Source organism: Pteropus vampyrus, unplaced genomic scaffold, assembly GCF_000151845.1.
Source record: "Pteropus vampyrus isolate Shadow unplaced genomic scaffold, Pvam_2.0 Scaffold87, whole genome shotgun sequence".
NCBI lineage: Eukaryota > Metazoa > Chordata > Mammalia > Chiroptera > Pteropodidae > Pteropus > Pteropus vampyrus.
In genome coordinates, this window is record NW_011888868.1 from 1,557,011 (window position 1) to 1,573,880 (window position 16,870).

Here is a 16,870-nt window from a genome sequence, read left to right on the forward strand (position 1 = left end):
TGTTTAATTTTTACCAGTTGTCTCATCTGAAGTAAATTAATCTCTCAGGATCAGGGCACTTCTGTATTCCCAGAAATATGTCAGAGCTTTCCAAAGTCTGCATGGACATCTTATTCTTCAAATTTTTCTTTTAAGCGTTTATTTATTTGTTTGTTTGTTTGTTTGTTTATTTATTTGATTAGCCTATTGTTTAACCCAACTATTAGCCACTGCCTTAGCCAAATGTCAAGTTAAATTTCCTCTATTCTTCATAAATGCTCCTGGAAAAGGTTTTGCAGCACTAGGTGAGCTCTGAGTCACGTCAAATAAAGACAGCCTTGCAAGAGGGATCTTCTAGTGACCTGTCAGGTGAAATAATGACAGTTCTCTAGGAATAATGCTTCGAAAGGGCTTCAATACTGTTCTGCTTCTTAGGATGCCGGCCAAGCTGCTGGTTTTCACTGTGATTTCAGGCTGCAGTTTTTCAGGGCTACTGTCGAGCTGCAGAGGTATGGCTGGAAATAGGACAAGTGAAAGTACCACAAAGCTCATTGTGCTGACTGAAATTCAACTGTTTTCTCTAATAAATTGTATTACCACAACCCTCTGGTTAATTTCCAGAGTTCCGAAAAAGTTGATCTTCACAGTTTTTGTTAGTTTTCTTATTGCTTTTATGGAAGAAGTAATCTTTAGAGGTCTTTATTTCACCATTTGTGATGATGTCTAAGGATTGCATTTTGAAAAATAAACAGTTCAGGAGAAACAGTAATTCCAGATTGAGGAGAAAAATGCAAGTTGAAGAAAATTCTTTACAATTCTCATTAAAGAAAGCTGGGTTGTCTAGACCTGTACTGTCCTATAGAGTAGTCACTAGCCACATGTGTTTATTTAAATTTAAATTAATTAAAATTAAATAAAATTTAATACTAAGTTTCTCATTCACAGTAGGAAAATAGCAAGGGTTTTATAGTCATATAAGGCTAGCGGCTACCATTTTAAACAGTCTAGATATACAATATTTCTATCATCATAAAAAGTTCTACTGAAAAGTGCTGATCTAGTGTGTATGTAACACATTATTGTGTTATGTGATCTGAACATCAAGACAGAAGATTGAGATTGGTTTTAATATTCACCAGCTATCTCATCTAGATAGAGCAAATGAGTTACTTTCTTAGTACCAAGGGTTTTTTTTAAACAGTAGCATTTTGGCCCAGATTCCAGCACATGGTAGGTACTCAATAAATGTTGCTCCCATTCCTATCCACGTACATACACTTATCACACTCACTTTCTCTTGAAATACTTGCAAAGGAAACTGTTTTCTATTACAGATAACATGGAATATTAGTCTCTTCGTGCAAGCAGGTATTGTTAGGTAGCAGAGAGAAAACATCATAGACAGTCAACAACAATCAGAGAAAGAGAGAAAAAGCGAGAGAGAGAGAGAGAGAGAGAGAGAGAGAGTCACCTTTCCCTAGTGGTCCATTTATTTATTTGTAGAAGGTAAAGCTGGGCCACACTGTAAGTCCCCTCTGTTGTTATTTCCACCATTATAGTTTTAGAATGAATGATAGAATAGGACAAACCAAGTCCTTTGATGACCTAGCTTCATTTCTGGTCTGGACCACTCTCTCTCTATTCTGCGGCACTACCTTCTCATAAGTAAATGTTATCACTCCCAACTAGTTTCAGATGACTGTCTGCAAACTTGTTTCCACTTACGGAGGCATTTTTCTATAAGTAAATAATGTTTTTATTTATACTTAAGCATGAATATTTTATTTAAAATTTCATTTTAACAAAATGTAAATCCTGACCACTTGAACATTTTTTATAACTCTCATATATGAAGAAAAAAAGAGATATATCTGCTTCATTGCTAAAAAAATTATTTCACTGCAATATTTTTTCTTAAAATACTTACACTAGAAGAAATAGAGCCAGACACTAAAAGCCATGGATTCTTTACTGGTACATCATAATGATCATTTCATATCTGAAGATAAATGAATATTCCTTATGAGATAATTACCAGGATTTATTAAGAAAAAGCAAGGCTTCAATAGTAATATAACTTTCCTACAGAGCTAGAATTGCACAGTGGAAGATGGACTTTGCCTTTTCTAGGAACCAAGCTTTTAAAAGATGTAGCAATAATGTGATACTCTCTACGAACTATCTTCAGAAAAGTAAAAGAAGCTATGCTTACAGTAGCTTCTTATAAAGCCAAAAGCTCTAAGTGAAGTTCCTTTTTACAGAGTTTGAAACTAGGATACTTAAAGAGTAATAAAAACTATACATTTTTCTTGAAAGAAGTAATGTGTAGAAACTTTCTTAGGGAAAAGAATCTATTTTCAAATTTCTGGAAACCTGATACATGGTTATTTATTTCTTAATAAATGATGACTTAACTGTCCTGATTGATTAAAGGTTTTTAACATTTTGAATGATTTTCTCAACTATTATCTTTGTTTTTCATAACACTTCAAAAGAGGATTAAAATTTCTACTAGTTAACAAATAAAGATTAAAAGGCAGTTTCTCTGCCATACATGTAAGGAAAGGTGAGTTAGGATTTAATTATGATCTTAAACTTAATTATAGATTTTAAAAGTAACACAGTGATTGCTGCTTATCTAATAGACCTTGTATGGTGCTGTTTCATGAATTCAAAGCAAGTGAAGGAATGGTAAGGGAAAGGGCAAGGGGCAAGCAGATAAATGAGCAAACAAAATAACTCAGGAGGAGTGTGACAGAGTCTGTCATGTGGGAAGTGTCACACATGGCTCATATAGACCCAAAGTGAGCACTTGGAGCTCATCATCTCCTTGTCTTTATAGAAGTCAAAGTGAGAAGAAAAAATAATGATAAGAGACAATGCAGAAAAGAGGGACCTGATAGGAATTTTGTTGAGCAAACTTCAGTTAGAATTGGGGTAATCATTAGAGATTCCCCATTTAATTGATGGGAACTTAGAGTCAAAGCTTATTGTTTAATATTTTTCCCTCTGTTTTCTAGAATTAGGCACAAATACAACCCTATATGATTGTGCATTCACTTGGCTTTGAAAAAAGCCTTCTGATGATAACATTCTTTGTTTTGAAAACTTTGACTCTTTTTTTTCACCCATGTAGTTTACAATATTTATAAACTTTTGGTATTATTCTGATTCATGCTGGTAGATTTAGGATATAATTCAATGGTTACTGTGGTACAGGGTCCAAAAAGAAATCTGACCCCAATGCAAAACATGTAATTATAGTGGGTGCTGTAGCCATAGGCTACTGAGAAATCACATGAAAAATATATGGCAAAAAAATATACAATGGAGAAAGGAAATCCTCTTCAATAAATGGTGCTAAGATAACTGGAAAGCCACCTGCAAAAGAATGAAGCTAGGCTATTATCTATTACCACACACCAAAATTAACTCAAAATGCATTAAGGACCTGAATATAAGACCTGAAACAATAAAATGCATAGAAGAAAACATAGGAACCAAACTCAAGGACCTAGGACCTAAAGAAGATTTTATGAATTTGACCTCAAAAGCAAGGGAAGTAAAAGTTAAAATAAATGAATGGGACTACTTCAGACTAAAAAGCTTCTGCTCAAGTAAAGAAACTGTCAACAAGGTAGAGAGACAACCATCCAAATGGGAAAATATATTTGCAAGCAACACCTCCGATAAGGGCCTAATATCCAAATATACAAAGAACTCTTACAGCTCAATAACAACAACAAAATGATCCAATCAAAAACTGGGCAGAAGACCTGAACAGACACTTCTCCCTAGAGAACATACAAATGACCAACAAATATTTGAAAAGATGCTCAACATCGCTAGCTATTAGGAAAATGCAAAGCAAAACCACAATGAGATACCATCTCATACCTGTTAGAATAGCTATAATCAACAGAGCATGTAATAACAAATGTTGGAGAGGATGTGGAGAAAATGGAACCCTCATACACTGCTTGTGGGACTGCAAATTTGTACAGCCACTATGGAAAACAGTATGGAGTTTCCTCAAAAACCTAAGAATTAATCTACCATATGACCCAGCAATCCCTCTACTGGGTATTTACCCCAAAGACTTGAAAACCCATATCTGAAAAGATATTTGCATACTGATGTTCATAGCAGCATTATTCAAAATAGCCAAAGCATGGAAGTATCCGAAGTGTCCTATGATAGATGATTGGCTAAAGAAGCTGTGGTACATATATACAATGGAATATTACTCAGCCATAAGAAGAGATGAAATACTGCCATTTGTGACAATGTGGATGGACCTCGAGATAATCATGCTAAGCGAAATAAGCCAGACAGAAAAAGATGAAAATCACATGATATCACTTATATTTGGGATATAAACCTAAAAGCACCAATGAATAGGACAAACAGAGACTCATGGACATGGACTATAGACTAGTGGTTACCAGAGGGTAGGAGATGGGGAAGGAGTGGGGAGATAGATGGGGTAAAGGAGGTCAAATATAGGGGGGTAGAGGTAGAGTGAAGTGGGTAAAGTGGATCAAATACGTGGTAGCTGAAGGAAACTGGACATTGGGTGGTAAACACACAATAGAATGTACAGATGTCAAATTATAATGTACACCTGAAAATTATATAATTATATTAACCAATGTTATCCCAATAAACTTAATTAAAAAAAATAAAATATATTTATATGGCGAGACCTTAGTGGCTAAACTGAGACAGAAGTCAGACTTCTTTTGTGATGATGCCCCCACCACTCTTTTAGAGACATATGTTACTATGAAGAGAGAAGTAAGAGCCAAACTAGGAGGGTTATAAAACTTTGTAAAAGAATGAGGTTTAGAATTTCTGAAAGTCTTGAACAAAAATATATATCTTTAAGTTGAGTTGCTGACATCTCTACCCTTGACCCTGATTTGGTAGATATTATGACACTAAAAAATATCCTAAGTTTCTGTCATCCAGATTAATTTCTGTGTTCTCTACATCCTTGCTACTCAAATTGTGGTCTTCAGAAACTGCATTATTGTCATCGGCCAGGAGTTTGCTAGAAATGCAGAATCTCAGGCTTCACTCTAAACCTACTATATCAGAAAATGCATTTTTTAAATGACCTCCAGTTTCTTTCCACTCATTTGGAAAACACTTATCTACATTACCACAGCACTCCAAAGACAATTGTTAGTAGTAGGGAATTGGTCCCGGTGTCTAATGGGGGAATAGATTGAAAAAAATTTTCATTAGCAAAGGAAAAATAATGGATTAACCAGATAACTCTGAAAAGGTTTTCCTGCAATTCTCTAAGATAAAGAGAATATTGGAAGTGAATGACAGCTTTGGGGAAAAAGAGAACTTCATACTCCAATGAAGACACATTTAGAGTAAATCTTAAATGAGAACTAAATTCATCAGCTTTAGTGAAAGTCTGAGAAAGTTGTGGGGTTTTAGGGTTGGAAAAGAAAAGTGAAATGCTTTTTAAGATTTTCCACATGGCCCTAGAGAAGAATCTCTAGGATAATAGCCATTCATGTGCCAAGTTGGCCCAAGAGTTCTTTATATCTATATATGCACGATGCTTAAAAAAATAAATCACTTTCCATTCTTCATGTGTTTTCTTATATTTCAGATATAATCAAAATATTGAAAAGTTATAGCAGCAATTATTTTGTTTAAATACATGTATTTTATTTTAAACTGCACAGATTTCATAAAAAAACAGAAATTAAATGTTTAAGACATTTAAAATCTAAAAAGGTATAAGCTTATTACAAAACATAAATTGCAACAATAAATCTTTCACCAAATGTCTATATGTAGCAGATTCTTGAGGTAGATTTGAGGTAGCTATGTTCTATAAAGTTGCTGCAAACACTGAATTAGCACAAAGATTGAATTAACTCCTAGGGGATAGATATATCTATCTAACAATTATCTATCTATATAGTTGGATAGATATGTAGATGTAGAGTATCTATACTTCTATAACTATCTATATCTATTTATCATCTATCTATCTATCTATCTATCTATCTATCTATCTATCTATCTATCTATCTATCTAATCTGTCTGTCTATCTCTATCTATCATCTGTCTATCTATCTATCTATCTATCTATCTATCTATCTATCTATCTATCTATCTAATCTGTCTATCTATCTCTATCTATCATCTATCTATCTATCTATCTATCTATCTATCTATCTATCTATCTATCTATCTATCATCTATCTATCCATCTATCATCTATCTATCTATCTATCTATCTATCTATCTATCTATCTATCTATCTATCTATCTATCTATCATCTATCTATATCTATTTAATCTATCTATATGTAATCTCACCAACAGGTGCCAGAGTTGAGATTCAAATCCCACCCAACTGGCCCATATCTGGAGCTTCTTATGCTACACTGTGTCACCCCTACATCTACACCCTCTAATTGTCTCTGTATTCAAGTGAAATAAGGAATCTGAGTATCACTTTGTTTGACTGCAGCTGCGAACAAGTGCTTTGGATCACTTAAAATTTGCTGCTGAGCATGTTCACGAATTATTGCAAAAATGATGGGAATATTGATTTGGGTGGTATAAATAAATTTCAGAAAGTAGGTGAATTCATAGTTATGGAATATGAATGATGAGAATATATAAAATGAGAACGTAAATGCACATATCCATGCACAAACAATATGCAGTTTTTGGAGAGGCAAAGGTACAGGAGGCGGGGCCACCAGCAGGGTACAAGACATGGTTTCTAAACTTTTTGTCACTCTGTTTAAGTTAAACACCAGTAAGCTTTTTTGATAATTTTTAGATATCTGGCTTATGTCCTAGGTGTGTCTATATGGCTGGTTGACTTTTTGTAGGTCAAAATGAAGCAATCCATTGGCTAACAGAGCCACAAAATCTGAGTCATATAAACATCTAATCATTTACTTGTCCATAATATGTCTTCACATCTCAAATTAAGCAAATGTTGGTAGATTTGGTAAGTCATATTGATATAATTTGAATTGCAAAGCATACAAGAGTTTTACCAGCTATCTTATCTTTGCTTTTCTCATTTCCCCATTTGAGACTTCATTATAGCAGCAATTTTGTTTTGAGCTGTCAACACAGCACTTATATTCCTATTTTATAGTATTTCGTATGCTTCTAATGATTAAATTACGATTGGCAAGTCTCCCTGCTTGTTTCCCTTTAAGTTCCATGAGGTCAAAGTCTCTGTCAGTTGTATTAATCACTACATTTCCAGTAGAGTTTTTGGAACCTGGATGGAATTGATATTTGTTGATGTGCTGGAGATAAGTGATTCTTATGTAGGGTGAAGAGTACTATGATGGAAGGAGAGCAGTGACTTGAGGACATATAGGGAAGAGGACCTAACGACCATCTGAGAGATGAATAAGACAAGTAAGGGAGCAAAGAGTGCACTTCAAATGAAGAATGAAGTGGAGGTGGCTAAAGTAGAGTGGAATGAAGAGGAGGTGATGGGAAAGAATCAGTGAGAGACTGATGTGGGCTTACATGGTGTCAACACAGCACCTATATTCCTATTTTATAGTATTTAGTATGCTTCTAATGATTAAATTATAATTGGCAAGTCTCCCTGCTTGTTTCCCTTTAAGTTCCATGAGGTCAAAGTCTCTGTCAAAGAGAAAGAGAAGTGGGATGTCTCTCTTGTCACTGTTTAAGGGAAAAAATAAAAAAAATTCTGCAAACCAAGGATAGCGTAAAAAAAGACAGAGGTATGCCTTTCCTATATCACCAGACCTATAACATATATAAAATGTTTAATTATTGCACTGACATACACAAAAAAAGTGATGGTCTATCAATGTACTCACTAAATGTGATTTGCTATAGTTTTGCTTATTATTTAATTACATTTTGTTTAAAATAATATCGAACAAAGTCAGTAACAAAACTATAAGGAAAAAAATCCTTAAACAGGGAAAACAAATTACCTAGAAAGTGAAGTAATTAATACCAATTTCATGCAAAGAAATACAGTATTAATTACTATATATCACTACAGATTGCTTGGGGATGGATAAATTTATTTACATTATTAACATCTTTAATTACTAAAACAGCAACACAATGAATTCTAAAAATATTATGCATTAGATACTACTGTTTGTCATGTTTAAAAAGTCTTGATCTGTACTTGGTTCTCTGCATTCAGTCTGTGAGCAAATCAACTCATTTTTAGGGTGAAAAAGTAAAAGCAGGAGAGGCACAAAAAGTAGTCCTAGAGGCATCTGCTCAAGAGCAAGGATCTGAGCTTTATTTGTATATAAATACTTATAAAGACTCTATTATAAGTCAACATAGAAAGTTTGATTTGATGGAAAGAGAATGCGTGAGACACAATCAGGGGCCTAGATTTGGAGCTTATCTCTGCCACTAAGAGGCTGTGAAGCTTAAAACCAATAAATCCCTTATCTGGGCATAGCCTCCCCATTTGTAAAATTTTGTCATTTAACAAGGAAATTCCTCAAATTTCTTCTTGCTCTAAGATTCTATGTTACTAATTATGGAAAATACATAGATTATTAATGCTATTTACATAATCATATAGCACTTTAAATTTATAAATGTCTTTGAAATGTTTCTTCATTTAATTTTTATGTCCACATTTTGTTTAGGATGGTAGATTGAAAGAACTTTTTATCCTTTTCTAGTAAATTTTTTTTTTGGATAAAGGACACAAATATACACAGTGTTACTAATTTTTAGAGAACTAGAACACATTTAATGCTCCTTTTCTAATTATAATTATAGGTAATAACTCTACTGAGTTGGACATAAATTATTAGAGAAACAGTTGATTTGAGATTCAAAATCCTTTAAACATCTTGAAACATGGTTGCTAAGAAGAGTTACAAGGATAAAAATATAGCTATATAATGTGTGTTCACTTCGACAAGTTTTTAAACCTTTAATGACCAAAGTTCTGGTTATCATGCTATTCCTTGGAGCAAATGACTTTCAAAAATCATCAGAAAGCACCTTTATGAGTTTCAAGTTTCTTCTAATGCCCATCCACTCCTGATACATCTCATGTTTCTATATTAATACAAAACCCAAGTTTCCCCCTACTCTTTCTGATTATTGTGCACTATAAAATTGTTGTTGCAATTATAAGCTTGACATTGCTATACCTAGTTTATTATAGGCATTCATAAATGTAAACTTCCATTTCCCAAAATTTTGATATGCTCTAATTCCATATAATAGTCCACATCAATTCATGTTTTAAAGTTTGCATGAAATTAATTAAAATGCAATTATCATTGTAATTAGATGTTTATTTTTTTAATTTAAAAGGCAATTTCTTTTATCTTAACATTAAGAGAAACATATTGATAATTGTCATCATTCAGCATTTATGTGTTATTAATTTCTATAGAATCAGTTTTCTTTGAAGGGATATTTAGTAAATAAAAAATAATCTGGCATTTAACTAATAAATATTTTCTGGTGTATGTGAACATTTTACAAAGAGCTGTGATTATATTTGCATATAGTAATGGTAGCTAATTTAAAAAAATATTTTTTAGGCTATAAGTTTTGCCTCCCAAAGCATACTCCCCTCTTCTCTTTAAAATCCTCTTTTATGGTAGGTGCATCATATAAGTGAGAACTGACTCTTCTTGCTGTCACAGTTTTATCACTAAATTCTCTCTCTAAATGTGTATATTCTATCACTAAATGTCATTATTTGACATACATAGCTTCCCTTGTATTGTCATTTTACAAAATTCTTCCCAACTTGACTATAAGCCCCAAAAGGACTGGGACCACATCACGTTTCTAATTTCGTTGTTGCCACAAAGCCTAATTAAAGCACACTGCAAAAGCAGGCTATTAATTAATGTTTGTTATCACCATCATTTCTATATTTAGGTCACATGTTATGAATTATGAGGCAACACATCTTTTTTAAGGAAAAGACTATAATATATGAAGCTAGAAATTTATATATATATATATATATATATATATATATATATACACACATATATATTTAAGTTAACATTTTAATGATATATACCATACATATAATAAAATGTACAATCATCAGTTTAGTTCAATGCATTCTCACAAAGTAAACACACCTGTGTACCCATGTTCTGGGTCAGAAAATCTCAGAAGTCTGCCTAGTTCCCCTCCCAGTCACTAACCTCTCCTTTTACTGTGATCTTCATGTAAATTAAATCATATAGTATAGATGCTTTTTTTCTTTTAATATTATGTTCGTGAGATTTATTTATGTTTTTTGCATGTAACAAAAGTGACTTCTTCTTGTAAGTAGACCACAATTTATTTATTTAATCTACAATTGATAGAAATGTAGATTGTTCCATCCATAAAACAGTTAACAATGAGTTCTGCTAATGAACATTTTAGCATGTTTTTTTGTTGTTGTTGTTGAACAGATTTACCCATTTAGGCTAGATATATATTTAGGAAAACATTTGTAGGATCATGCAGTATGTATATTTTTAAACTTAGTACGTAATGCCAGTTTTTCAAAGCGGTTGTAACAATTTATACTCCACTAGCAATGCGTGACAGATCCCACGTACTTATCAACACTTAACCTTAACAGATATTTTTATTTTAGTTATCTATATTGGTGGGGTGTAGTGCAATATATCTTCTTTTAATTTACATTTCCTTGATGGCTAATGAAATGAATAAATTTTCATGTTGACAAGGTATTTAGATATCTTGGTTTGTGCAGTTTTTACCCACTTTCTTGGTTTATCTATTTTCCACAGATTTGTACTGGCGCTTCGTATATTTTAAATACAAAATTTTCACATTACATATTTTAAAAATGTGTCCAACTCAGTTATTTATAAGTGTATTGTTTAATTCCCAAATAGTTAGAAATTTTCTAGTCATCAATTTTGGATGTTCATATTTAGTTTCATTTCACTGTTAATAGAAAATATGCTCTGCATGGTTTCAATCTTTTAAAATTAGTTGAGAATTGCTTTATAGCTCAACATATGATTAATTTGGGTGAATATTCTAAGAGAAAATGTAAATTCTGATGTTTTTGTGTGTACTGTGTTAAATCAGTTTTTAATCATAAATATAAACACCTATAATAGTACATATATTAATGTACTGATATACATATATTATTATACATATACACATATATGCACACACACTTTTACTGTTTTTGTTTTTATTTTTTCAGTTCTTTTCCTTTAGAATTTTAATAAATATATCTATTATTCTAGCTTCCATCATTTGTGTTGGGAATTTTTATTTTAGTTTTATTATTGTTTCTTTCAATGCAATACATACTTTTCCCTCTGGCTTTTTAAAAGACTTTTTTCACCTTGTTTTTGTCAGTGTTGCCCTGATATACCTAAATTTTATTTTCTTTGATGTGTCTTGTTTAGAATTCATAGCATATTTTGAATATATGGCTTAATTGATTATTTTTTCAGTTTTAAAGAATTCTTTGCCATTACTCCTTTTAAACTCAATCTTTTGTCCTATTCCTCTGGAACTCCAAATATTTAACATTTCTATGTTTAAACTTTTTACCATATATCATAGTTTTCTTACTTTCTTTAAAAATTTTTATCCTTTTAATTGTTCATGGTTCAGTTTATTTTCTTCTGACATATTTTAAATAATGCTGTCTTCTCCTGTATCTGAGGTTAAACCCATCTATAGTTTTTAATTTCATAATCTCCTTTCTAAAATTTATTTTTAAAGCTCCATTGAGGAATAGTTGACATACAATAATTTGTACTTATTTAAATGATACAATTTGATAAGTTTTGCTGTACATGTACACCTATGATAACATTGCCAAAATCAAGAAAATAAACAGATTCTTCACTCTTAAGTTCTTTATGCATCTTTATAAACACTCTCGTGCTCCTTGTTCGCACCATCATTGAGCAACGATTGATCTGCTTTATGTTATAATAGATCAGTTTTCAATTTCTATAATTTCATGTAAATTTAGCCATAAAATATATACTCTTTTTTTTGGTGGTCTTTTTACTTTTTTATTGTGAAAAATTAAACATAAGATTTACCATTTTAACTATCTTTAAATGTATAATTCTCTGGCATTAAGTATATACACATTGTTGTACAACCATCACCACTATCCATCTCCAGAATTTTTTCATCATTATAAACTAAAAATTGCACCCATTAAACAATAATTCCCAATTCCTTCTCTCCCAGCCCCTGCAACTAGTATTCTACTTTCTGCTCCTATAAATTTGACTATTCTAGATAATTCATATAAGGTACATAACATATTTGTCCTTTTAGTCAAGGTTAATCCATATTTGAACATGAACCAGAATCCATTGCTTTTTAAGGCTGAATAATACTCCATTCTATGTAGATACCACATTTCATTTATCCATTCATCCATGAATGGTCACTTGGGTTGTTTCCATCTTTCTGCTATTGCGAATAATGTTTCCATGAACACTGGTGTAAAAATATATGTGTTTAGTTCCTCCTTTCAACTTTTGGGTATGTACACTAAAATGGGATTCCTGGATCATATGGTAATTCTATTTTTAATTTTTTGAGGATACATTATACTGTTTTCCAGAGTGGCTGCATCATTTTACATTTCCACCAACAATGCACAAGGACTCTAATTTCTCCATATTTTGGCCAACACTTATATTCTGTTGTTTCGATGATAGTAATCCTAATGGGTGTAAAGTGATATATGATTGTGGTTTTTACTTTACTTCCCTAATAAGTAATGATGTTGATCATCTTTCCATGCGCTGTTTGCTATTTGTCCATCTCTTTTGGGGAAATATCAATTCAAGTCCTTTTCTTATATTTTAATTGGGTTTTTCATTATTTTGTTGTTGATATGTACTCTTTTTAACTGACTTCTTTCACTTAGCATAGTTAGTTCATTATAGCATGATAAATAGTTCATTGCTTTTTAGTGCTAAAGAGTATTTGACTGTATAGATGTACCACAGTTTGTTTATCCATTCATGTCTTAATATACCCATGAGTTATTTCCAGTTTTTAGTTTAGAAAACAAAGTTGTTATGAACATTTTCATATGAGTCTTTGATATATATACTTTCATTTCTAATGGGTAGATATATATGAGTAAAATGGCTAAATCATACTGTAGGTATATGTTTAACTTAAAAAAAAGTGCTCAAATGTTTACAAAGTGGTTGTATCATTTTACTTCCTTGCCAGCAGTGTATGAGAACATCAGTTCCTTTAAGTTCTTGTCAATCTTTTCAATTTTTGCCATTTGTACTGATGTCGGATTGTGGTTTTAATTTTCATTTCCCTGATTACTAATAATGTTAAGCATGTTTTCATGTGCTTGTTTGCCATTCATCTTTGATGAAGTGCCTGGTCAAATATTTGATTAGTGTATTGCACTGTTTTCTTATTATCAAGTTTGGCAGTTCTTCATATATTCTGCATACCAGTACTTTATCAGTTATACAAAATGCTAGTGCTTTCTTCCAGATTGAAGGTAGTCATTTCATTACCTTAATGCTAACTTTCGAATAACAGAAATTCTAAATTTGGTGAAATTCTTCAATTTATTATTATTTTTCCCTTTTATGATCATGCTTTTGGTATTGTACCAAAAAAATCTTTACTTAACCCAAGACAAAAACTATGTTCCCCTATGTTTTCTTTTAGAGAGTTTTTAGTTTTAGGCTTTACATTTAGGTCTGTGATCCATTTTTGAGTTAAATTTTGTGTATGGTGCTGTTATTTTTTAACATATGGTATCCTGTTTCAGCTCAAATTGTTGAAAGGGCTATTCTTTCTCCAGTGAATTTCCTTCACAACTTTAATTAAAATCAGTTGTCTGTATTTGAGTCGTTCTTTTACTATTCCACTAATCTGTTTATCTGTCTTTATATTAATACCATACTGTTTTGATAAATGTATTTTGAAATCAGATAGTGTTAGCCCTCCAACTCTGTTCTTCTTTTCAAAGGTGTTTTGGTTACTCTAGTTCTTTCACATTTCCATATAAATGTTGATTCCTACAAAAGTCTCACTGAGTTTTTGTTGGCTTTACATTGAATCTGTAAATCAATTTTGGAGAGAATTGACATCTTTATGACTTTGCGACTCTTTCAATTTATTTATGTCTTTCAAATCTCTCATCAATGTTTTACAGTTTTTATTGTACAGGTCTTGCAAATTTTTTGTACGTTTTATACATAGGTATTTTACATTCTTCATGCTATTGTAAATGATATCATTTAAAATATCAATTTCTGATTGTTACTAGTGTATACAACTGATTTTTTTGTAATGATTTTGTATCAGGCAAACTTGACAAACTCACTTTATAGTTCTAGTATCAATTTTGTAGATTCCATTGATAATGCTATCTGTGAATAAAGACAAATTTACTTCTTCCTTTCCAATCTGGATGGCTTTTATTTCTTCTTCTTGCCTCATTTTACTACTAGAGCTTCCAGTGCAGTGTTGAATAGAAGAGCAGACATCTTTGCTTCATTCTGATTTGGGAAGACTGCACTTAGCTTTTCACTACTAAGATGTTGGTTGTAGGGTTTTTTTGTTTGTTTGTTTTGTTTTTGGTAGACACTATTTATCAGGTCGAGGGTATTGATTCCTACTTTGTTGACAGTTTTAGTAAGGAATAGATGTTGTATTTTTTCCAAGTGATTTTTCTGTCTATAATTTTTTTTATTTACTTTTTTGGTTTGTAAATATAGTGAATCATATTAATCCATTTTTAAATGTTAAACCAATTTTCTATTCCTAGAATAAACCCAACTTGCTCATTATATATTATATTTATTAAAGAATTCCAGTTGTTATAATTTTGTTAAGAATTTTTACACCTACGTCTATAAGGGATAATGGCCTGTGATTTCATTTTTCACATAATGTCTTTGTATGCTTCTATTAGTAGAATAATGTTTACCTCATAGATGAGTTGGGAAGTATTCTATCATCTTCAGATTTTTGGAAGAGTTTGTGTAGAATTAGGTATTATTTCTTTATGCTTGGTAGAATTTATCTGTGAAATCCTCTGTGTATTCTGTTATTATTAGATATATTTTTCTATTAATGTTAATTCTATCAAATTCATAGACAGTGCCGTTCAAGTCTTTTATTTTCACTGAATTTGTCTGTTTTTGTCGATGTCTTCAATTATAAATTAGATTTGTCTATTTCAAATTTCAGTTCTATCATTTTGTGCCATACGTATTATGAAGCTCTGTTATTAGGGCCATTTAGGATTATGTCTTTTTTAAAGAATTGATTTCTTTATCAATATAAAATGATTTTTTAAAAATCTCTGGTACTATGTTTGCAATGAAATTTACTTCTTCTGATATTAATAAAGGAATTCTAGCTTTATTTAAATTAGTATTAGGATAATATATCTTCTTTTACAAATTTTACTTTTAAAACATCAGTTTCTTTATATTATAGTGGGTTTACTGCAGGCATTATATAATTGAATGTTCCTTTCATATCAAATCTGACAATCTCTTTCTTTTATTTGGGCACTGAGACCATGTGAAAATTTATATAGTTAGTTTTAAATTAACCATTTCGATATATGCTTTATTATTGCTCCTTTAGTTTTTTATATCTCTTTAATCATTTTTTTCTGACTTATTTGAAATTAATTGATTGTTTTTTATGATTCTGGTTTGTTTTCTTTACTAATTTTTAGATATAACTCTTTGTTTTATTATTTTAATGATTGTTTTGGGATTTATAGCCAATCTTGTCTACCCTCAGTGACTTGCATACTTATTTAAATAAAAAAAAAATAATGCAAATACAATCGATATACAATCTTATTGGTTATATTATTTTCAGGTGTACCATATAATAATTAGACATTTTTATACCTTATAATGTGATCATTCCACTAATTCTAGTAATCATATGTCACTATGCAAATATATCACAACATTATTGGCTATATTCTACTTCCCCTTTTCAACCATCCCCTGATCCCTTCCCTTCTGGTAATGATTCCTTTGGTCTCAAGTTTTATGAGTTTGTTTTTGTTTCATTTGCATTGTTTTGTTTTTAGATGTCACATATAAGTGAAACCATATGATATTTGTGTTTCTCTGCCTGACTTATTTCACTTAACTTAATAACTTCTAGGTCTACCAACGATGTTGCAAATGGCAACATTTCATTCTTTTTATCACTGCATAATATTTCATTGTGAATACATATATTCTATTATACATATATAACATTTTCTTTATCCATTCATCTATCGATGGACACCTAGGTTGCTTCCATATCTTGGTTATTGTAAATAATGCTGCAGTGAACATAAGGGTGAATATATCTTTTTGAATTAGTGTTTTTATCTTTTTTTGAATAAATATTCAGAATTGGAATTTCTAGGTATACTTCCACTTCTCTCATTTCAGCCTTTGTGTTATTGCTTTTATAATTTTTCATATCTATATCTATATCTATCTATCTAGCTAGCTAGCTAGCTAGCTAGCTATCATCTATCTATCATCTATCTATTTACCCACATAATTACCTATTCTGATGCTTTTAGTTCCATTTATTATAGTTATATTTTCATCTAGTATAATTTTTCCTGCCTGTAGGGTTTTCAAAAATGATTTTATAGTGCATTTCGGCTGCTGATGAATTCTTTCATCTTTTATATGTCCAAAAAAGTCTGTTTTATATCACTTTTGGGTGTTTTTAAGATTCACTGATTTTGAGCAATTTTATTGTAATGTGTTGTGGTGTAGTGTTCTTCATGTTTATTGTGACTGAGGTGTGCTGAGATTATTAGACTTGTGAATTTATAATTTTTATTAAATTTAGAAAAAAGTTGGC